At 37.7% G+C, this 25,838-nt stretch overlaps 1 pseudogene; it reads right to left on the reverse strand.

Moving 5' to 3' along the window:
- Positions 1-10,721: 10,721 nt before the first annotated feature.
- LOC129644507 (arylacetamide deacetylase-like 2) lies at positions 10,722-24,343 on the reverse strand (annotated as a pseudogene).
- Positions 24,344-25,838: the final 1,495 nt, after the last annotated feature.

Raw genomic sequence — 25,838 nt, forward strand, 5'->3', positions numbered from 1 at the left:
CTCTGTTTCGGGTGGCCTTTCTGTGTGCTAGAAGTTTGTGGTTCCTCTTTATTGTGGAGGTTGCTCCATGTCTGTGGGGTTGGACTAGTGGCTTGTCAAGGTTTCTTGGTTAGGGAAGCTTGTGTCAGTGTTCTGGTGAGTGGGTCTGGATCTCTTCTCTCTGGTTTCACTTTGGACAGCCTGTATTTAATGCTCAGGGCTATGTTCCTGCATTGCTAGAGAATTAGCATGGTATGTCTTGCTCTGGAACTTGTTGACTCTTGGGTGGAGCTTGGTTTCAGGGTAGGTATGGAGGCTTTTGGATGAGTTCTTGTCAATTAATGTTCCCTGGAGTCAGGAGTTTTCTGGGGTTCTCAAATTTTGGATTTAAGCCTCCTGCCTCTGGCTTTCAGTCTTATTCTTATAGTAGCCTCAAGACGTCTCCATACATACAGCACCAATGATAAAACATCTAGGTTAATGGTAAAAAGATTCTCCACAGTGAGGAACACCCAGAGGTTCACAGAGTTACATGGAGAAGAGAGAGGGAGGAGGGAGATAGAGGTGACCAGGAGGAGAAGGGTCAGTGAAAAGGGGAGAAACCAATCTAGCCAGTAATTATTCCTTAACTGTTCTCCACAGCCCGGAACACCCAGAGAGATTCACAGAGTTAAGCAGAGAAGATAAGGGGGAGGGAGGAGATAGAGGTGACCTAGGGGAGAAAAGGGAGAGTCAAAAGGGGAGACAGCAATCAAGCCAGTAATCACACCCCTATGTAAAAATGGGTACTGAAGATTAGATTCTTAAAGGTACAAAATTGATAACAAATACAAAAAAGCAAAGGTTAAAAATCTACAGTAGAGATAAGACTGTAAAAAATACAATATTAAAAATACAAAACAAAATCAATCACAAAAATTATAAGAAATATATATGTGAAATTTGCTTTAATAAGTGTCTTTTTTACAAAGTAATAGTAGGTTATAAAAATGAAAATTTAAGGAGTAATAAAGCACTTAAAAATGATAATAGTAAAAATGTATCTAGGAATTTCTCTGGAGTTGTTGAGGGCACTGTGGGGTCAGTTCAGTCAGATAGTTCCTTGTTCCAGTTTGTACTTTTTCTCAAGGTCTATAGGCCCCTTCCAATGCTTAGTTAATGGTAACTACAGGGTTTTAATCTGTTGAACCTGTCACTTTCAGAGTGGATCCCTCTTCTTTGTTTATTTTGGCTTCTTCTGCCTGCAAGTCTCTTCAGTGTCTAATTTCTATCCTGACACAAGGGGGCAGAGGAACACTGCAAACAAATATCACTGGTGTGTGTAGGGAGTGCTCACAGTATATGGACCACACTGGGTTTGCCCCAGCTCACGTGTGTGCTTTCCCAGTCTACACTGCTCAGGCTCCAGGTTGCTCTGAAGGGGAACTATCCAAAGTGGGCCCTGGGTTGCATGCACTTTCCATGTCTAAGATGCTCAGGTTCAGGGTCTTGAGTACTCCACAAAGGCACAGACTCGGTTGGGCCTGTGTGTTGTGCCCTTCCCAGTTCTGAGGAGCTATATTTATTAGGATATCTCTCTGACATTACCTATGACACAAGTGGTATCTTAGCTTCTACAATTATCTATTGGACTTCTGGGTAAAGAACTCATCTGTCAGTGCAGAAGAGATATGTCTGGAGAAGTATCGGAGAAGGCAATGGCACCCCACTCCAGTACTCTTGCCTGGAAAATCCCATGGACGGAGGAGCCTGGTAGGCTGCAGTCCATGGGGTCACTTCCAGTCGGACACGACTGAGCGACTTCACTTTCACTTTTCACTTTCATGCATTGGAGAAGGAAATGGCAACCCACTCCAGTGTTCCTGCCTGGAGAATCCCAGGGACGGGGGAGCCTGGTGGGCTGCCGTCTGTGGGGTCGCACAGAGTCGGACACGACTGAAGTGACTTAGCAGTAGCAGCAGCAGCCTATAACCCCAAATACAAAACAAATACTTATGAGCCCCTACTGTCACAAGTAAATGATTAAATAAACAAATGTGAAAGAAGATATGAATTTTCCCCACAGAAGAATTCCAAATAAATGATGTAGATCTTACCCTGCAGGAGGCAGAGTTTAATTCTTCCTACTTCTTGAGTGTGGCTGAACTTAATGATTTGCTTTTTAAGAATTGAGTATGGAAAAATGGAGGAAAACATAACTTTACCATGGAGACATTTGAAAAAACTACTTCGACTAAATGAATAAGATTAACATCATCACTTATGAGTTATGTTGATAGTACTGTATCCCCTGATGTGTGAGGACATTTCACCTGTAACATTTCTTTCCCAAGCCCTTCATGCAGACTGATTATGAGAAAACAAAAGGTAAATTCAAATTGAAGGACATTCTATAAAATACTTAACTAGGACTCCTCAAAACTGTCAAGGTCATGAAAAACAAGGACTAAAAAACTATCTGTTGGAGGAGGTTATCAAGAAGATGCAACAACTGGTTTCACCTGCAAGCTGGGTCCTGACTATTGACCAGGAGGCTTCTCATCCCGTCACTGTCTTTGGAATATTCTTTCCAGTTGCCTTCTGTGTTCCCAGAAGCTTCCACAAGGATATAGTCTTAAAGCCTTTTAAGATTCTGGCTGGCAGATGCAGAAATCTACTTGTCTTGAAGCCCAAAACAAGGCTCAAAAATTAAGTTTCCTTGCTTATTAAACCTGCTACCTACCAATCTGGAGTGGTGAGCCTATTTCTTTGATCTCTCCCTGCCCTCCATTTAAGGGGCAGGTTCCAGATTACAAGACGTTCCTGAGGTTTTGAACACTATGAAAGACCAGAGGAGACCAAGGAACCATGGCAATTAAACACAATATGGTATCCTGGATTAGATCTTGGAATGGAAAAAGGACATTATTGGAAAAAACAGTGAAAGCTGAATAAAATCTGAAGTTTAGTTAATAGTAATATACTAATGTTGGTTTCTTAGTTTTTAAAAATGTATCATGGTTCTATAAAATCAACAATGAGAAAATGGGGGAGAGGTATATAGGCTTTCTTTGTACTATCTTTGCAAATTTTCTGAAAATCTAAAATTATTTCATAGTAAAAAGTTTACTTTAAAAAATGGGGAGCAAAAAAGGAGAATACACACAAAAAGATTTAAATATTTTCAATAACCATACTTTGGTGGCAGTATATTATTCTGGAAATGATTTCTAAGGAATGTGGGATAAAGCAGATGAACAATTATACTATATTATAGCTATGTCATTTCCAGTGTACACAAGAACTAGGAATCTCAATGTGAAGAAAAGGAGATAGAGATGTAAAGGAAAACATTGATAAATGTCCCAAAGCCCAGGCTTTGAATTGAAAATTTCAGTATGACCTCAGGAGTTATTTTATCGAAGATTTAAACTCATTAGTGATAATAGGCATTACTTCCTATTTACAATTTCAATTGAAAGTGTTTCAGTGATTTATTAATTGTGATCATCATTTCTGTTACAGTTGGTAATTAAGCCTTTATTTGATTAACAAATTTTCATTTATTATTTTCCTTAGATTTATATAAATTAAGGACCAGTTATTAACTTTTATGATGCCTTCTTAAAATCTGATTATCTTATTTGGTTCCTGTCTTAATTTTTTTATAGAATAAGTTGTGTTGATATATATGCTAGTATTGAGTCATTATGGCATGCCTAAAAGAAAATCTGCTTGGTCAAATGATATCATTCTTTTGATGTATCATTCTCTTGCATCTTAAAATGAACTAGGAGATTTTTATTGTCTTTATATCACTTGGAATAATTTCAAAACTACTGAAATTAACTAACTAGATAAAATCCATGCTACTATAAATCCATCTAGTCATTGTATCTTCTCTAATTCTGTATTATTAATTTCCTATATTTCTTCATCTTTACAAATTGAGGGAGGGTCCATTTTCCTTTGTACCTATTTTGCCCACACCTTCAATGTTGTAAATATTTTGCCCTTTTAGGCATATAGTAGTCACTTATAATTAATATTTCCCATGTTCTTTTTCATTACTAAAATTGTTAGAAAGTTGTTATTTTTTTATCCTATGTACCAAGGTGGTAGTTATTTGTCATGTGTGTGTAAGAGGGTGTATGTGTTAGTCATTCAGTCTTATCTGACTCTCCGTGACTTCATGGACTGTAGCCTGCCAGGCTCCTCTGCCCATGGAAATCTCTAGGCAAAAATACTGGTATGGGTAGCCATTCCCTTTTCCAGGGGCTCTTCCCAACCCAGGGATCAAACACAGGTCTCCTGAATTGAAGGTAGATTCTGTACCATCTGAGCCACCAGAGAAGTCCCATTATTTGTCACCAGTTCAGTTCAGTTCAGTGGCTCAGTCATGTCCAACTCTTTGCAACCCCATGAATCGCAGCACACCAGGGCTCCCTGTCCATCACCATCTCCTGGAGTTCACTCAAACTCACGTCCATCGAGTCAGTCATCAAAAATTACTAGTTTTTTTTTTTTTTTTAATAGTAGGGTATCTATTTTAAATGTTTCTATTTGGTTGGTTATATATTTTAAATGTTTTGATACAAATAAGTTCATTTGTATAATTTTTTTAAACATTCCTCATGTAAGCAATATCATGTGACATTTGTCTTTTTCTAACTTACTTCACTTAGTATGATAATCTCCAAATCCATCCCTGTAGCTTCAAGTGGTATTATTTCATCCTTTTTAAAGGCTAAGTGATATTTCATTGTAAACATGTACCACTTCTTTACCCATTCCTTTGTCAATGGCCACCTAGGTTACTTCCATGTCCTGGCTATTGTAAATAGTACTGTAATGATATTGGCACATGTATCCTATTTAACCATGGTTTTCTCCAGATATATGCCCAAGAGTGGGATTGTGGGATCATACAGTAGCTCTATTTTTAGCTTTTTAAGGAACCAAAATGTTATACACACACACATCTGCCGAGGTCCAGCCCCGGCTGATCCAGGGTATTTGAAGCTGGGATGGCGTCGGCGACTTATTTAAATATTAATTAGAGATATAAGGAGTAATAGAATGAGGATAACTCAGCAGGAAAATTCAGTGGAGAAAAGAGGCTAAGTAGCTTGGTTTACGCGGGAGACCAATAAAACTTCAAGACAAGAAGCTTGCACCACTTACGTAGGCCGCAGGCATCCTTCCGTTCTCCTGAAGGAGAGGAGACACTGAGGCCTCCCCGGTCGGATCTTAGAAGCCCAGGCATAATTAGTAAGCATGGCGGGCTCTGCGCTCCAGATGGAGACTCAGCCAGAGTTTGAGAGAGAGAGAGACATGGGCAGACCAGTCTTTCGAGGAACTGATCCCAATTCTTTATTTTCCAGGGTCTGTTTTTATACACTGAGGTGTTATACAAAAGTCACGCAGGGACAGCAGTACTGACTTTTATTAAAGTCAGGTGCTTCATACAAATGTATACAGAGGTCTTAGGGGTGTGACATCATCTTCTGGCCAGGGGGCCTGCTGACAATTTATGACCCTCTTCCTTGTGACAGCGGTCAGTCAACCAGGACACTTATTTCTCCAGGGGTGATTATTCTTAAAAAAGACTCCACCCAAATAAAGTTACATTCCTATAGGGTGAGGATGTAGTGGGTTTTAGTTAAGGAAAGAATTTACTTAGCCTAAGTCCTAACATGATTTATATCAAAGGTTAATACTTATTTCTTCTATATATTCATTAATGTGTGTAAGGGCAGGGGATGTGGAGACTTAGCAGCGAACATTGGCTCAACAAATGAAAAACCCCTCACCAACACAATTTCTAATCAGCCCACTATACTTATACTAATAGTTTTCTAACTTCTCTAAAGCACCTGTTTTAGAAGGTTTAAAGCATCCCGGGCCTCTCACCGTTGGGAGGCTGTGAGCAATCACATGTGGCCGGACAAGCCTGTCAGGCAGACTAGAGAATCTTCAGAGGAGATTATAGGTTAAAATACTCTTGTCACGCCCAGGAGTTTTTATTAACTGGAGCTCTAAGTTAACTCCTTCTCCGAAAGAGGTGGTGGGGGACAGCCCCTTGTAAAGTCAGAGGTGTAGGTGAGAGCACAAATAAGTAAAGTAGGCAGGCTCTAGTTATGGGGGTAGATGCTCGAGGATTTCCAGGGGGGCTCCTGAGGCTCGATCCCGCCTTTGCGTATGTCGAGCCTCCTTCCTCATGACCTTTGCCACGGGCGGAGTGCCTCCCGCCAGCTCCCCGCACACATCCAAATATATATAAATTTACAGAATTACTATGACACCAGCACTTTTGTTAAACATTCCTCTTAGCCTCTGTGGAAATATTTTGCACACATATTTTATGAAAGAAATAATGTCCAAGAATTCACATTAATGCTTCCCAAGTGGCTCAGTGGTAGCTTGCCAATGCAGGAGACCCGATTCTATCCCTGGGTCAGGAAGATCCCCTGGAGAAGGAAACGGCAACCCACTCCAGTATTCTTGCCTGGAGAATTCTATGGACAGAGGATTCTGGAGGGATACAGTCTGTGGGGGTCACAAAGAGTCGGACATGACTGAGCACATACTCGTTCACATTAATGGAAAAGGGTAGAATGATAAACAGCCCAAAGGTGGTAGAATATAAAATCATATACATTTGACCCTGCCCCACATGCCATACTTTGTGATAACAGGAAGGACAACATACATCCACCAATACGTTTTTGAAGTGAGGCAATAGCTCAGGACTTGAGTCGGAAGACTGCTTTATGAACTACCAGCTGCAGGAAGATTAGTGAACAGGATGATTCCCCAAGAGGCAAACAAAGCAAAAAGAACTGTCATACAATTGCAAGCAAATTTCCTCATTTTTGTTGTTATTTAGTCTCTAAGTTGTGTCCAAGTCTTTTGTGACCCCATGAACTGCAGCCTGTCAGGCTCCTCTGTCCATGGGATTTCCTCATTGAGTTCACATAAAAGCTGAAGATAATATCACACTGACAGCAGTTGATTTGAATGCTTCTCATTCATAAATGGGCTTCCCAGGTGGCAACTAGCGGTGAGGGTTGGGGTGTGGGGGTGGGGGTCAATACCTGGGTCCGGGAAGATTCCCTGGAGGAGGAAATGGCAACCCACAACCCATTCCAGTATTATTACCTGGAGAAACCCCACGGATAGAGGAGCCTGGCAGGCTGCAGTCAGGGGTCGCGTAGATTCGGACACGTCTAAAGCACCTTAGCACACACGCACACATTCATAAATAGACTGGAATGTAGCAAAATGCTCTGGCCTTATAATTACCATAGTAGGCTGAAAAAACGACGCCTCACCAGGCTCCCCAGCAGCGGTACAGGCCAGGGGAACCACGATGACCTCATCACGCGGGAGTCGTGGCACGCATGCTGGACGGTGCCACGCTGCTCAAAGAGATCCACGAAGGTCCTGCGCAGGCAGCATGGTGCTACGGAGGCAGGGCTAAGACCAGGCCCATCCACCTGGGCCTCTGGAGTCCAGAGCCCACCGTGGGGGCATTGTCAAGTTAAAATGAGTTTATTAGGGTGGGCCCCCATCCTATATGATTTGTATTCTTATGAAAAGGAGAAAATTTGAATAGACAAATGTATACAGGGAGACTAGCATGTGATGATTGGATTTGTGCTGCCTCAAAGCAAGGAACTACCAGAGACTAGGACAGAGGCTTGGGAAAACACAGCTAGAGAAAAGAATTAAAAGCTTGGAAATTTTAGATATTGTGGTATGGGATCCAATCAGGTCTTCCCTTATACTGCCAATAAAGCAATTACAAAAGATTACTTTTGCTTCAGTTCAGTTCAGTTCAGTCGCTCAGTCGTGTCCAACTATTTGCGACCCCATGAATCACAGCACGCCAGGCCTCCCTGTCCATCACCAACTCCCGGACTTCACTCAGACTCATGTCCATCGAGTCAGTGATGCCATCCAGCCATCTCATCCTCTGTCGTCCCATTCTCCTCCTGCCCCCAATCCCTCCCAGCATCAGAGTCTTTTCCAATGAGTCAACTCTTCGCATGAGGTGGCCAAAGTACTGGAGTTTCAGCTTTAGCATCATTCCTTCCAAAGAAATCCCAGGGCTGATCTCCTTCAGAATGGACTGGTTGGATCTCCTTGCAGTCCAAGGGACTCTCAAAAGTCTTCTCCTTAGATGTTTCCAAACTTAAGAGGAAGCCAGATGCCCACTGTTAGAGATTGCAGTGGAAGTCTATCCAGGCTCTTTTCAAAGGTCTCTTCCAGAAATGTTCTGAGACCAAATTCACAAAATAAATAAATGAGGATTGACTGGGCTACCTTAGCATACATCTATCCACAGTTTTAAGTAGGAAAAAAAAGGAAGGAAAGGAATAAAAAAAAGTGATTTCCTGCTCAGTGGAGTATAAGGTTTTTCAGGAATCAAAACCTAAACTCCATGAGCTTTTCTCTAGCTGTTGGCCACCCTTCCTGTCCAAGGATGTAAAGCTACATGCTAGTGAGACTCACACTAACACTCATAAGATTGAAAGAATCTTTTGTTAAGAATTACTTTAAAAAATATTCAGACTGTGGAACAACCAACAAAGTATTTTTTTTCTGGCAAGCTGCAGTTTTTATGGTTTGCTTACGCATCAGTTATTGTTGCAGAATATGCTTTCATAATGAAGAGATTTCCAAGAGGGTTTTTTTTTTCCTGATAAGAACTAGTAGCCAATATTCTACATGATGACAACTGGAAGGAGATTCATTATTATTAAAAAAGAAATACTTTTACAAAAACTTTTAAAATATATATTAAAAGAGTTTAAAGGAAATTAAATCAAAACTGTGAAAGTATAAGTTGTTATATTGTCAAGTTTCTATGTAGAGTGTATAAATGACAATGCAAAAAAATAACTGATTCCAATGACTTTTGTTTTCATTTGTGACAGTCATGGGGTTATTTTTCATCCTTTAAGTGCTAAAATTGAGCTGAAGAAAAATGGCTCTTTGCTCATAGTTAATTTCTTTCTACATTTGAAAAATGTGTGTGGTTTGTGGACTGTCATTTTTTTTTTCACTGTCTAATTGGGTTTTATTGTTTAGCTCATTGTCCTTATTACATACACAGGGAATTCTTCACTAACAACATTTTCAAGGCATGGTGACATTTTCGTTTGTTCTGAATATCTGTTAGTGCTTTTCTGCATTCACTCATTCACATAAGCTTACCTATAAACAAAGTGGCTATTTTTAAAGCACTATGGGCACGAATATTTGCCATCTGAAATATGTAGGTTTGCCACAATGTCTGTTCTCAACTGAAGAAGTTAGACATCTCAGTTCCTTTTGGGTCAGCTGGGTTTAGATTTTCTTGCCACTCCCCAACAACACACACACAATTTCTTACTACATTTTCAACTTCTTGATTCAACTGATTAAGCATAATACCCAAGATTCATATTTCATATCATTGTACTATAGATTTGTTTTTACAACAATAAGTATTCTGTTTTATGATTCCACTCAACAAAATGCTTGTAGATATGATTTATTATTTGGCTATTTTGAGATGATATATTTGATGGGTTTTTGGGTTTTTTTGAAAAACCTTTTTCACTTCACTTTCAGATGGGCTATATTGGTGAGTGCATATTTAGACGTGATTGAGTTATAATAAATTATAATGTTGATCTGTTGCTGTTTGAAAACTACAAATTGGCTGAAAATGTCGGGGGAAAAAGGCTTCCTAAAAAATATGCAAATCCTAATCCCTATGAATGTTACCAGGTATGGGGGGGGAAAAAAAACAAAACAGATTATTTGTAAATGTAATTAAGGATCTTGAGCTAGGAGGATTATCCTGAGTTATTGGGGTGGACTCTAAATGCAAAAACATGTATTTTTTCTGAGAGGAAGGCTGAGGAGAAGACCATATAAAGATGGAGAAGAGAGAAGTTTGAAGATGCTGACCTTTGAGATTAAAGTGACTTGTCTACAGCAAGGAACACTGGCAGCCACAGATCAAAGAGTCAAGGAGGCCTGACTAGAGCCTCAAAGGTTGCATGGCTCTTGTCAGAACCTGGATTTTGGTCCAATGATACTAATTTTGGACTTTAGCTGTCTAGAACCTTGAGAGAGTAAATTTCTATTGTTTTAAGCTACCAAACTTACAATAATTTGGTGCAGTAGCTACAGGAAACTGATACAATTACCTTGCAATTTTTTTTCGTCTTCCCACTTGCTACTGCAATTTTTGTGCCTGTCTGGAAACTATCTTCTCTAATTGCTGGTAACCATCTTATTTCTCAAATTTAATAAGCACTTGTCCCTTTAGAACCAACATACTTACAATAAAGTATAAGTGAAGGGAAAATTGGAGAAGTGAATAGCAACCCACTCCAATATTCTTGCCTGCAGAATTACATGGACAGAGGAGCTTTGTGGGCTGTCCAAGGATGTAAAACAGTCCACTGGCTTGCAAAGAGTTGAACACTACTGAGCAACTAACACTCACACACTACTGAGTGACATACACACACACACACACACACACACAAAAAGGGAAAATAGACGTGATTATATACTTTTTTTATATGCAAGTTCTGTGAGTCAGAAAAATTGATAACCTATTCAAGGACATACAGGTAATGTTGTAAGATTCAAATCTAGATTTAGACAACACAAAGATATTATTCTTTGCACTACAGTTACAAAATATCAAAAATTACAACCCAATAAGTGAAGACCACACATGTTTTATATAAATGTATTTATAAATTCTTATCCAGCCAACTAACATACATTATCCCTTATTCTGAGACCTAGATTTAAATACAGCGATGTCATAAATGATAAAGCTCCATGGATTGCATCCTGAATATGGTCATGAGCAACTTGAACTCCAACATTTTGAAGTCTTGAAACATATATAAGTCCATCATCTCTCAGGACATCATATTCATAGGTCAGAATATAGGTTGATGGCAAATTCTGTAACTGGGACTCATTGGCCAACAAGGGTGATAATCTGATATACATAAGTGCTGGTGATGAATAACTAGATCTTCCAAGAATTGGTTTAGTATAAATATGGCCCTCCTACTTCTTGGGTAAGAGAGTACTCCAGTTAACAAACTTGAACAAATGTCTTAATTCCAGAGGCATATGTTGATTTCTTCTCATTGCCTGGGGAAATGCTTCATCCTTGGTTAAATACACACTCACAAGTTTTATGGGTATGTCTCTTGTCAGAACTATACCATGTTCACTTTCTCAGTGAGATGGTAAATAAGAATCAATGAACTGTAAGAAAGGGTAAAGCAGAGCTTGTATCTTGATTTTATGTTTTATTTCAAGATCATTTTGCACCTGAAAAAAAAAATGATAGTATCTTGTAATGCAAAGACTTCTGAAACACCAGGAGGAGGAAATTTAATTTTAATAATTTATGCAATCTTGAGATAAACAAGTCTATGTAAATTGATGGATGTTAAAATTCTTTTCACAATACTTATGTCTTTCAGTGATATGAAAAAAAGTGTCAAACTTATTTCAACAGTAAAGTTTTAAAAATTTTCATGTTGTGGGTGAGACTGATAGAGATACAAACGTCCAGTTATAAAATAAATGTCTCGTACGTAATGTATAATATGATGACTATAGCTAATAATACTATGTTGTATATTTAAACATTGATAAGCTAGTAAGTCTTGAAAAGCCTCATCACAAGAAGAAAGTTCTAAATATGTGTGGTGATGGATATTAACTAGATTTATTGTGGTGGTCTTTTTGTTTTATATATACATATGTATATAATTTTTATATTGTACACATGTAACTGATATACTGTTATATGTCAATTACTCTCAATATAAATTTTTCTAAAGTCATATGGCAGAAGGTGAGGCACTATTGGTCTATACCCAAGAGAAACTGGGGAAACTGGAGCTGCAGCCTCAGTGAGCTTCTCAATCTGAGATGGTGACAAAAGGATCAGCAACCTGGCTCCATTACCACAGTAACAGCACAAACTATTGCTTAGATTTGTGTTAGCAAATTGATGTCTTATAATCAGTTGAGTTAGTACATAAAGTGAGTTCATCACAGAGGGCAATGGGGGAAATAAAGAATGAGAGGGAGAGATAGAGAGGAGAAAGGAAGGTACATACATTTATGGTGTTTTTGTCAAAAATCACCAATAGAAATTACCTAAGTAAGATATTCCTATGGAAAATTGACAGTATATATAAGTTTTTAAAAATTCTTGGCTGAAAGTAACCTAAGTGAATAGAAGAAATCAATGTAACTATTAAAATAATCTTATTTCATTTAAAAATTAAAGATAAATGTTTATATATTTAAAATAAATATTAAAAAATTATAAAATATTCTTAAAATTTAACATAATGTTATTTGGCTAATAAGAAAAGTTCCCAACATCATGCCATACATTTTTAAGAAATATACCAATGTATAAGTACAAAGACAAAAAATGAACAGGTAAGCCAATCAATAGGTAACTTAGCTTGTGAAAAAATAGTAATGTGTTTGTGAAACAAAGGAATAAATTTATGAAAAACATCTTGATGATATTCACACAGTTTTACATGCAAGGGAAAGATGTGGAATAATTGACAAGGATTTTCCTTTCCTGAGGTAGTGGGTATCCTGAGGTCTCATCTGTGACCCTGCAGACTATCATAGAGAACCTCAAGATAATGTCCAAGGGACAACTGTCTCAGCTGAAGTGTCGCATCTGAGACAGTGGCATCTGGACAAATGAAAAAGCCTGCTACTGCTCCAGGTAAAAGCTCAGGAATGAAGGACATATCTCTTGGTCAACCTCTCACCACAGTGGCTAGCTGAACCTAATGGAGGGAATACAGTGAAATTCAAGAGGACCATCAGAAAGGGAAATGCACCTCCACAATGCATGCTCAGGGTGCTAGACATTTCACAAGTATATAATAAAAATGAGCCAAGATAAAGCCCCCTGACAGAAACTCCTCTAGATCCAAAGCTCTCCCAAGTACCCTCAGGAAGATGATCTAATGAGAAAAGGTCCACTATCTACAACTCACCCTCAGTGTCCCACATTTAAGATACAGGAACCACATGCCCAGGGATGAGGCAAAAAGGAATCTACCAACTCTCTTATCTAGCTCTAACCTTCCTTTCTGTACTGTTGCATGAAATAAATCACTTTCCTATGCATGTGCCACTGTTTGCCACCCCTACATCCCTATTGTGCCCCCTCTTGCCATTTAAACCTTTTTCCTGTCTCTCTCCTGTCCTTCAAAGCTCCTTTCAAAGTCAACCATTTTCTTTTATTTTATTTTTTAACTTTACAATATTTTCAAGATATTGGGAGAGCACCTTCTAATTAGATCCTTCACATTTGGCAATTCTGCCATATTCTCAATATCTGTGTTATCAGTCTGCTGTAAACGTTTCAGATATTTTCTACACATTTTCTATATACTTATAACCGTATATATGTGATAGATGGGGAAACAGTGTAAACAGTAGCTGACTTTATTTTTTGGGGCTCCACAATCACTGCAGATGGTGATTGCAGCCATAAAATTAAAAGACACTTACTCCTTGGAAGGAAAGTTATGATCAACCTTGACAGCATATTAAAAAGCAGAGACATTACTTTGTCCACAAAGGTCCATCTAGTCAAGGCTATGGTTTTTCCAGTAGTCATGTATGGATGTGAGAGTTGGACTATAAAGAAAGCTGAGCGCCAAAGAATTGATGCTTTTGAACTGTGGTGTTGGAGAAGACTCTTGAGAGTCTCTTGCACTGCAAGGAGATCCAACCAGTCCATCCTAAAGGAGATCAGTCCTGGGTGTTCATTGGAAGGACTGATGCTGAAGCTGAAACTCCAATACTTTGGCCAGCTGATACAAAGAGCTGACTCATTTGAAAAGACTCTGATGCTGGGAAAGGTTGAGGGCAGGAGGAGAAGAGGACAATAGAGGATGAGATGGTTGGATGGCATCACCGACTCAATGGACATGGGTTTGGGTAGACTCCAGCAGTTGGTGATGGACAGGGAGGCCTGGCGTGCTGTGGTTCATGGGATCGCAAAGAGTTGGACATGATTGAGTGACTGAACTGAACTGAATCCTCATTAAAATCACCCTCAACATAATCATACAAGAACAGGAATCTAAAATTCTGTGGCATTGAAACAGCTATAGTTGATTCAACTCTTACGAGGCAAACGCATGTTAGTGACAAATCAATTCTATCATAATTGTGAATATCGTTTCCATGGATGAGGAAGAAAACAATCCAAATTTGAGACAAAAAAAATTATGATGGTTAAATATCTGGTGTCAGTATGGAGCAAAACAATTTTCTTACCTGCCAAGCTGACCCTATGGACTGTTGCTCACCAGGCTTCTTTGTCCATGCGATTCTCCAGGCAAGAATACTGGAGTGGGTTGCCATGCCCTTCTTCAGGGGATCTTCCCAATGCAGGGTTCAAACCCACATCTCCTGCAATGGCAGGTGGGTTCTTTACCACTAGCGCCTCCTGGGACGTCCCATCTGTTACTTTAGAGTAAGGCAATTTTGCCGTCACAGTTAAACAGCTTTCAAATGTTAAAAGATAATAATTTCCAAGCCTTTTAAATGTCAAACTTAACTTGCTGTATTGATATAGGTGTTTTGGTTTTATAGACCTGAGGAAGTTAGCCAATCTTTTATTTAATCCGGCACTTTTATTAAGATAAAGTTTTTCCTGAGACCAGGATGGATATCCCAAGAAAAGTTGCTTTCCCTGGACATATGTTCCACTTGATGAATTTAGGGAGAGAAGGAGATTCTGCTAATTCACCCAAAAGAGAAGAATTGAGGAATCTGTCTGTCTTAGCAGAGAGTTACTCAGTTCAAGGTTAACAATTGATGACAGACACCATCCAGTGGCTTATGCAATTCATCTGGATTTGATTAGCACAGATGAATAGTAGCTCCCAGAGCAATGGTGATACAGTATTCATGGAAGAGGACAAATGTTTCTGCTTTCAATGGATTTCAGGTAATCTGTGCAACACTGAGATGTTCGGACTACATGGAAATAAGCAAACAAAAATGGCAGTAACAAGGTTGCTACAAGTCAGTCAATAGAGTGTCCTCATTAATTACAGTTTCTGATTAATATTTACTATTAAGACTTTTTGTAAAGAAAATCTTAAAAATATTTTTAAAGATGTGTCAAATATATAAGATCATATGTTGCCATAAAAATATTATTATAAGTCAGATTACCACCTTATGACAAATGATCCAAATTAGTAGGAATAGTATATTTAGAAAAGACAAACTATAAACTTTAATAAATACAGATATCTTATATCACAGTTTCCTTTTAAAATTACCTATATTGAAGTACATAGTTTTTAAAAGTTGATCAGAGGGAACTTAATGATTACCTCAAAATATCAAATTAATTTATATTATTTTCTAAAATTAAAAAGATATTTATGATCCTAAATAAATAAAAAATAATGCATAGATTAAAAATGGATTAAATGGTTATTTAATTGGATTTAAATGCTGATTACATTTAAAAATATTTGTTCCTCTTAAAGAATAAGTGACTATGTTCAGAAGAGTTTCCTTGACTATATTGACCATCCAGATCTTTGTGACAGGCAAGCAACATTACTGATTTTAGAACACATTATGTAAAAAAAAAATATTGAAATTATAGTAGTAGTCATTGTCTTTTAATTATGGTAATATAATTGAAAAATGGAAAAGTTCCACAAAATAAAGTTATGTAAGACTCTATTTGCCCTCCTAACCCAGGTAAACATCTTTTTATATTGTAATTTTATATGAAACCATGAGTCATCTTTTTGTATACCTATAAAAAAGACAAATCTAATATTCTTTCTTGAGGTCTTCTCAGGGTATACAACAATATTGATCTCTCAGTGGTGTATTCTTATTGAAAATGAGTTTTTCAGGCCATAAATATGTAACGTATTATTAAACACAGGATCATGACATTTTGAAAAAAAAAAAAAAAGATTTATAATATATTACAAAGTAGGAGTTCATTCTGATGACCCAGATCAAGAATAATCCTAGAACAAGTAAAACTTTTTGATTAAAATATCTCTTATAGAAAGCTTAGAAAACCATGAAGATGAGTAACTTGAAGTATAGTCATAAAAATAAACAGGAAAGGGTAAAGGAAATTATCTTTTTATGTTATTTAACCATACTGAGTTCTGATGCACTATTTTCAGCTGTAGCAATCTCTTTGGACAGATAGAAAGTTAAAGAGATACTATCTTCTTGAATAATTAATAAGACTACAATAATTTCAAATTTTAATTCACTGAACTACAAACTTTACTGAGAATTGCATTACTGAGCATTGCCTCAAAAGTGACTTTGTTAGTATTTAGGATTGCCCTGCCAGAAAGCTATAAGGCAGGTCTTCACATCTTTGTAAGTCTCCAGGAGTACACCTAATTGTCATTTCAAAAGCTCCCTTCACTTACAAAACCAAGCAAATATTATAATGTAGAAGCAGAAATTGTAAGTGTGGCAAGATGTTGCCTGATCATTATTGGGTAATTGCTGGACAGTTTTCAAAATCTCTACAGCCATAAAACTAGTTTTAGGTAAGATTCAAGATCAGATTGCCATATGACTTGATATAGCAATTGGGATAATAATCTCAAAGAAGATACAGTCCTCAACTTTCATTCTCTACCACACTTCACACTCCACCTCAGCAAGATCCTTTTTTCAAATACAAATCAGTTCAGATTGGAAGAGATCTCAAGAATCAACAGGTTTAATGGTTTGCAAACTTTCTTTTGGGCAATGAAATTGTCTTTTTTCCCCCTAAGGCAATTTATATAGAACTGTATACATGAAGGGGATTAAAGTGAAGCATCTTTGGTTGAAAGGAAGCGTAGGGTGCACAGCCAAAGAAGAAGCTTTGCTATCATCCTTACCAATCTGGCTCCACATCTAGGGGTTTGTGGTGTGTGTATGTGATGTTACATATTGGCTTACACATATAGGCTTGTGTTTATGGATATGTACATATATATATATTTGCATGTGTCTGTGTATATATAAAATATAAACATGTGTGTACATATATTTGCATGTGTCTATGTGTATATAAAATATAAACATATGTATGTATATATAATCTTCCTCTAAGCGGTCCAACCCTGAGTATTTTATTTTCAAACTGAAGAAGAAAAACTTTTTCTTTTAAAGGAGTTGGATTTCTTCCCCAATGATTTAATGGGGCCAATATAACATTTATATCAAAACCTGACACAGAGTTTTTAATAAGTAGAAATAAATTCCTCAAAACCCACAGATTTTTAATTTTAGCAGGTGAAAACCAAAAATACATGAACATTTTAATTCACCATAACCCAGTGAGGCTTGTGCTTGGAATGCAAGCATAATTTAGGATGATTTAGGAGAATGACATTAAAACATGTATAATATCATATAAGAAACGAATCGCCAGTCCAGGTTCGATGCAGGATACAGGAAGCTTGGGGCTGGTGCACTGGTGCACTGGGATGACCCAGAGGGATGGTATGGGGAGGGAGGTGGGAGGGGGGGTCAGGATGGGGAACATGTGTACACCCGTGGCGGATGCATGTTGATGTATGGCAAAACCAATACAATATTGTAAAGTAAAAAAAATAAATAAATAAAATTGAAAGATGACTAATACAATATTGTAAAGTTTAAAAATAAAATAAAATTTTAAATAAATAAAAATTTAAAAAAATAAAACACAGAATGGAACAAAAAAAAAAAAAGAAAGATGAAAAAAAAAATCTGAAAGTCAACTGACATAATCCAACACGTTGAAAGAATAAAGAAGAAAAGTCACACTTTGATTTCAATAGTTGCATTATAAACATTTGGCAAATTCGGTAACCATTTATGCAAAAAACTATCAGCAAACGGGGAATAGAAGGGACTTTCAATATAACAAAAGCCAGCTATGAAAACTCTTCAGTTTTTTTTAGTGAAGCATTGAACAATGTTCTCCTAAGATCCAGAGCAAGATAATTGTAATCAATATTCCTGGAAGCCCTAGCCAGTACACTAATTAAGAGGGAAAATCAAAGCATAAAGACTGGAAAAGAGGAATTAAAACTCTCTCCAGAGAGTTTCTGTCTCTGGTTACAGAAGTTATGATTGTTTTTGTAAAAAATCCTGCTGCTGCTGCTGCTAAGTCACTTCAGGAGTGTCCAACTCTGTTGTGACCCCATAGACGGCAGCCCACCAGGCTCCCCTATCCCTGGGATTCTCCCTCCAGGCAAGAACACTGGAGTGAGTTGCCATTTCCTCTTCCAATGCATGAAACTGAAAAGTGAAAGTGAAGTCATTCAGTTGTGTCCGACTCTTAGCGACCCCATGGACTTCAGCCCACCAGGCTCCTCCATCCATGGGATTTTCCAGGCAAGAGTACTGGAGTGGGGTGCCATTGCCTTCTCTGAGAAAATCCTAGGAAATGTAAAAAAAAAAGAAGAAGAATTTATGAGTGAAACTTTCAAGGATATGATTGTGAAGGCCAAAGTAAAAATGAAATATATTCTTGTACACTCTCAATGAACATTTGAAAATTTTTATTTTAGATTAAGTTCCAAAATAAGTCAGGGATAAATTCAAGAAAAGATTTGCAAGACTTCAGCATTGAAAAAATAATATATTATTTAGGAAGTTGAAGAGGACCTTATGCATTAGTTGAAAGTCTCAATAATGGTAAGATAACATTCCTCCCCTAAATTTATAGGTTTAATGCAATGCCAATCAAAATCCTATTAGTCGTTCTTTCTTAGAAGTTGACAAAATATCCTATTATTTTGATGGAAAAGACATGGAACACAAGAAACAATTGTGAAGATAAGAACAAAGCTGAAGTCAGCATGGTATTAGCATAAGGATAAAATATATAGATCAATGGAACAGAAGAGAGAAGTCAGAAATAGTCAAGTTATGGTCTTTATTTTAGACTCAAGCATCACTGTAATCTAATGAGAAAGGATAGTCTTTTCAGTGAATACTGCTGGAGGAACAGGGTGTCTGCATGGGGGAAAAAATGAGCTTTGAACTCCACTTCCCAATAAAAGACAAAGGTGTACCTGTTGAGTCACTGCCACTGCTAAGGTGCCCCCAGAACTGTCTCCTAAAATACCAATTTGGATAGGATCCACTCCATATTTTGTAAGAATTTTATCCTGAAGAAAAAACTTGACTGCAGTGATGCTATCTTGAAATGGAGCAGGAAAGTGGTGTTGAGGGGCTGGCTAATCTATAGCTTTAAAACAAAACAATTTTATTTAAACAATTTTTTAAAGTACCATTTATGGCTCTATCTGTGAATGTAGCTTTCAAACACCAAATGGATGCAATTTAACACCATGTTCTCTTGTTTAATCTTCCAAATACCAAAACTGAGTTCTCTACTAACTTCTTATATGAATGACTCAAAATTGACGTTAAAGTTTTCAACCTTGTATCTGAGGTCCATGGATGGCATTGCCCAGGAGAAGTATGGAGAGTGTTAAAACTTTCGAGAATATAAACATGAATTTTAGCCCAAGTATATTTTGGATTGGAAATGCTCTATAGCTCATGTCATATTCTCAATGTAACTAGCAATCTAAGCATTAAAAATAAAAAAGCATATGAATTTTTGAAGGCAGTAGATCTAAGAGCATACTCTAGGCAAATGTTCAATTTTTTCAAAGCAATTAGATAAAAATTATACAGACTGGCAATGCACATACCTCATTATGAATAACGCCCAGGAATTGATTCTAAATAATTTTTTTGAAATATAAATAGTATTTAGATATGCTAGAGAGCTTGCTTGTTTCTGGTATTGATAAATTCATTTGCAAGGTAAACTATCTCACCATCCCTTTAATGGATACAAATGGATTTTCCCCCAACATGTGTGGACCAGTAAAAACAGGAGAGTACTTCTGTTAACCTGTTCTCAGGGCTAACTTTTTCTTTGCATTCTTCAGAAAGCTAAAATTAGTAAGTATTTGTACTTAACATTAAATATTGGTGAGATAATTCTTAAATGTTTATTATAATTTGTATTTAGAAAATCCTAAACAAAGTATAATTTAAACATAGGTATGTACCAAAAGATGTTGGTTTCTAGTTTAAATACAGTACATTTAAGCTTTTAGAGCAAAAAACAACAAAAATCATAAGGATCTGATAGACAATATAAGCAAAGCACAAAAATATCACTGTATTAAAACAGATTTAAAATCAATGATTTAGATTACTCCAAAAGCTATGGAGGTAGAAAGAATATCCTAATATTATAAGTTAGAAGTATCCCTGAAAATAGAAGTTCTTCCTTGTTCTATATGTAACCATAACAACAAGGACAGAAATCACTGCTTAGATGACCCATTTTTTATCTCAGTTTTCTCTCTAAACTTTCATAGCTTCCAACTGAAAAACCACTGCCACCAACTACAAATGTCACATTGATACCACTATGTCATCTAAGAACTGTTGGATTGGAAGTCTCTAAGGATGATTTTGTTACTATAAAAAGGGGAAAAGGGAAGAGGGGGAAGAATTCCTCCTGGGAATGTTGGCTTCAGATATCCAGACTATGATATCTGGATATCCAGATATCCAGACTATTTCCAGCATGAGTAAGAAAATATGGGCCTGTCCTAAGATATTCTGGTATGCCCTTGCAAAATACAGAATGCAAAATCACTTTTCCAAAGAGTGGCTTAAAATTCTCAGCTATTCCCAAATTTTGCCTCCTCTATTACTTCCAAACAAGAATTACTATAAGTTAAAACATTTTATTATTAGTCTTAATACAGCATACTATCCCCAGTGTGTAATAGTTTATTAATTTCTTCCTATCTGGCTGGATTACTTGGGGCATAATTAAAACCTTATATAACCTAAATTTTATGTGTCTAGAGCAATAGTATTTTCTAAAAATGCTCACCCTGGGATGTCACTCAGAAATTCTCACAATCACAGAAAAGTAATGAGACACTAGATCCTCTTGAGGAATGATCTATGTTGCAATGGGGATGAATAAAATAAATTTTTTTTTACATTCTATTTGAGGCATAACTGACTTGATTTGTAAATCACATCTCTACTGGATACAGGCAAAAATCACAGTGACAAAAAAAAAAAAAAAAAACATTCTCTTACTCCACTCCCACAACCAAGCTTGCTTGCCGTCCATCTGTTCAGGAAGTCAAAAGTCTTATGCTCTGAAATAAAGAAGTAAGTGTCAAAGTACTCCCTGTAATTAAAAAGCAAGAGAAATGATTATAAGTATGACCTTGGAAAGAAATGTGACTTGTCAGTGTCACATAGAAACATTTATTTCCTTTTCCTGTTTCTATGCAGAGGGACCTGAATCACCATGACACACTCTGCAGTAATGTCTTCCAGGAGTCAAAAGATGATTTTGTTAATTGGTGTTCTGTGAAAGAGAAGCTAGGTTCAACTTCAACCCTCTCTAATTTTCTCATGCCATCTGCTGTCTGTACACAATGATCCCCCCCAAAACCTTCAGTGGCTTGTTGTGTTTTCTTCTGCTCTACTCATCAAAGTAGCAAGTTTCATATGGGTTAGTCTTAACTTGAGTGACATGTATACCTCAATGCACATTCTCCAAAGCTTTCTTTAGAAATAATGGTTATGTATTAACTTCAATATATTTGAATTTTGTGTTAATATTTCAACTGGTTAATATTTCAGGGGATAAAGAAAGGGATAGATGTATTGACTCTCTAAAACCACAACACTGAATAATATGGTTCCTCCAAATCTCCATATTCTTTGATTATGAAATGCTCCAATACATTATGAAATGGTCCAATAACCTTGGAAATGCTTTTGAAATGGTCCAATAACCTTGATATTTAAGACAGAATGTAATGAAAAGCAACTACATTTTGAGAGAGGTTCTTGGAAGTCAGTGTATGGACTTAGATGGACATGTTCATTTTGTCATGTTTGGCACACAAGCCATCAGCTCTCCCTCCAGTGGACACACACACACACACACACACACCTTTCTTCCCAGTTAACCCCAACTCCAGTTTGTTAGCACCTGGTCACAATACTTTGGCAAAACTGTGACATTTGCTATGTACTTACCACAAATCCTAGAAATCCAGAGAATTCTCAAATCATAATCAAATTTCAAACTTTTGTAAGGTGTTCTGAGCATATGAACAAAACTTCAAAGTAAAAGCAAGAATACACAGAAGAACTATACAAAAAAGATTTTCACAACCCAGATAATCTTCACAACCCACCTAGAGTCAGACATCCTGGAATGCAAAGTCAAATGGGCCTTAGGAAGGAAGCATCACTATGAACAAAGCTAAGGGAAGTGATGGAATTCCAGTTAAGCTATTTCAAATCCTGAAAGATGATACTGTGAAAGTGCTGCACTCAATATGTCAGCAAACTTGGAAAACTCAGCAGTGGCCACAGGACTGGAAAAGGTAAATTTTCATTCCAAACCCAAAGAAAGGCAATGCCAGAGAATGTTCAAAACCGCACAATTACACTCCTCTCAGTTCAGTTCAGTACAGTTCAGTTCAGCTGCTCAGTCGTGTCCAAATATTTGCGACCCCATGAATCGCAGCACGCCAGGCCTCCCTGTCCATCACCAACTCCCGGAGTCACCCAAACTCATGTGCATCGAGTTGGTGATGCCATCCAGCCATCTCATCCTCTGTCGCCCCCTTCTCCTCCTGCCCCCAATCCCTCCCAGCATCAGGGTCTTTTCCAATGAGTCAACGCATCTCACATGCTAGCAAAGTAATGCTTAAAATTCTCCAAGCCAGGCTTCAACAGTACGTGACCATGAACTTCCAAATGTTCAAGCTGGATTTAGAAAAGACAAAGGAACCAGAGATCAAATTGCCAACATCTGCTGGATCATCTAAAAGCAAGAGAGTTCCAGAAAAACTTCTACTTTATTGACTATGCCAAAGCCTTTGACTGTGTGGATCACAATTAACTGTGGAAAATTCTGAAAGAGATGGGAATACCAGACCACCTGACCTGCCTCTTGAGAAATCTGTATGCAGGTCAGGAAGCAACAGTTAGAACTGGACATGGAACAACAGACTGGTTCCAAATAGGAAAAGAAGTACATCAAGGCTGTATATTGTCACCCTGTTTATTTAACTTCTATGCAGAGTACATCATGAGAAATGCTGGGCTGGAGGAAGCACAAGATGGAATCAAAGTTGCTGGGAGAAATATCAATAACCTCAGATATGCAGATGACACCACCCTTATGGCAGAAAGTGAAGAATAATTAAAGAGCCTCTTGATGAAAGTGAAAGAGGAGAGTGAAAAAGTTGGCTTAAAGCTCAACATTCAGAAAACAAAGATCATGGCATCCAGTCCCATCACTTCATGGCAAATAGATGGGGAAACAGTAGAACAGTGGCAGACTATTTTTCTGGGCTCCAAAATCACTGCAGATGGTGACTGCAGTCATAAAATAAGAAGATGCGTACTCCTTAGAAGAAAAGTTATGACCAACCTAGACAGCATATTAAAAAGCAGAGACATTACTTTGCCAACAAAGGTCCATCTAGTCAAGGCTATGGTTTTTCCAGTGGTCAGGTGTGGATGTGAGAGTTGGACTATAAAGAAATTGAGTACCAAAGAATTGATGCTTTGAACTGTGGTGTTGGAGAAGACTCTTGAGAGTCTCTTGCACTGCAAGGAGATCCAACCAGTCCATCCTAAAGGAAATCAGTACTGAATGTTCACTGGAAGGTCTGATGCTGAAACTGAAACTCCAATACTTTGGCCACCAGATGCCAAGAATTGACTCATTTGAAAAGACCCTGATGCTGGGAAAGATTGAAGGTGAGAGGCGAAGGGGACGACAGAGGATAAGATGGTTGGATGGCATCACTGACTCAATAGACATGAGTGAGTAAACTCCGGGAGTTGGTGATGGACAAGGAGGTCTGGTGTGCTGCAGTCCTTGGGGTCACAAAGAGTTGGACACAAATGAGCTAACTGAACTGAACTGAATCCTGTTATCTTAATGTAAATTTGGGAGTGGGTCTGGTAAAATTTTTACAATCTTGACCCATTCTTTTGATTTATTGTAATAACTAAATTTAAAAAGTGTATAGCTCTCTTGCTAAAGACTAGTGAATGGGGCATTGTCTGCCCCCTTCTGATGTCTGTGTCAGAAGCTTTCTCCATCCCTTCTCACTGTGATAAAGCTTCTGCCGCACGAGACCCCTGAGTGTTCAAGTCTGTTCTCTAGTCCTGAAGCTAAATCTTCTTTTTCAGAGATTGCAAATCCAACATCGTTCACCATAAGCTATCAATAATATTCCTTTTCCCAGTCTCTTCACAGTGCCAAGATTAAATTTTTTTCCATGAAAACTGAATCATAAGTAGCAGAACAAATGTAGTCTGAGAACGTTTTCAGGTAATGTGATCATCTTAAGAACAGGAGGCTAATTTTCATTTAAATATTATAGCACCAGTAGAAACCTGTTTTGCAATAGACAGACTCTGACACAGATATCTAATTCATTACTTATTTGCATGCAGTTAAAAACTCTCATAGTATTTCCTAACCCTGTGATTGCATCATCAGCCCAACGTATTTAAGATGCAAATCAGAGTCTAAATGATAGTTATGAGACAACCATGAAGTATAAATCTGTGATTGGCTGGTTGCAACATTTTGTAAGAGGATGTTTAAAAAAAAGTTGCCTGGTAGTCTGTCAGAATCCAGTCTCACATTATTAGCATGGACTACTAATCCTGTTAACAAATCCTGCTTGTTGTAATGGACCAGACTTTGGGACAAAAGATAAAAGTGTAGGGTCTCGTTCAAGTTTCATTATCCACCGAGCTGAAACTTTTTTTTTTTTTTTGGATTTCATTTTTTTTTTTAAACTTTACATAACTGTATTAGTTTTGCCAAATATCAAAATGAATCCGCCACAGGTATACATGTGTTCCCCATCCCGAACCCCCCTCCCTCCTCCCTCCCCATTCCATCCCTCTGGGTCGTCCCAGTGCACCAGCCCCAAGCATCCAGTATCGTGCATCGAACCTGGACTGGCAACTCGTTTCATACATGATATTTTACATGTTTCAATGCCATTCTCCCAAATCTTCCCACCCTCTCCCTCTCCCACAGAGTCCATAAGACTGTTCTATACATCAGTGTCTCTTTTGCTGTCTCGTACTCAGGGTTATTGTTACCATCTTTCTAAATTCCATATATATGCGTTAGTATACTGTATTGGTGTTTTTCTTTCTGGCTTACTTCACTCTGTATAATAGGCTCCAGTTTCATCCACCTCATTAGAACTGATTCAAATGTATTCTTTTTAATGGCTGAATAATACTCCATTGTGTATATGTACCATAGCTTTCTTATCCATTCATCTGCTGTTGGACATCTAGGTTGCTTCCATGTCCTGGCTATTATAAACAGTGCTGCGATGAACATTGGGGTACACGTGTCTCTTTCCCTTCTGGTTTCCTCAGTGTGTATGCCCAGCAGTGGGATTGCTGGATCATAAGGCAGGTCTGTTTCCAGTTTTTTAAGGAATCTCCACACTGTTCTCCATAGTGGCTGTACTAGTTTGCATTCCCACCAACAGTGTAAGAGGGTTCCCTTTTCTCCACACCCTCTCCAGCATTTATTACTTGTAGACTTTTGGATCGCAGCCATTCTGACTGGTGTGAAATGGTATCTCATAGTGGTTTTGATTTGCATTTGTCTGATAATGAGTGATGTTGAGCATCTTTTCATGTGTTTGTTAGCCATCTGTATGTCTTCTTTGGAGAAA

Source organism: Bubalus kerabau, chromosome 2 (assembly GCF_029407905.1).
Source record: "Bubalus kerabau isolate K-KA32 ecotype Philippines breed swamp buffalo chromosome 2, PCC_UOA_SB_1v2, whole genome shotgun sequence".
In the NCBI taxonomy this organism is placed as follows: domain Eukaryota; kingdom Metazoa; phylum Chordata; class Mammalia; order Artiodactyla; family Bovidae; genus Bubalus; species Bubalus kerabau.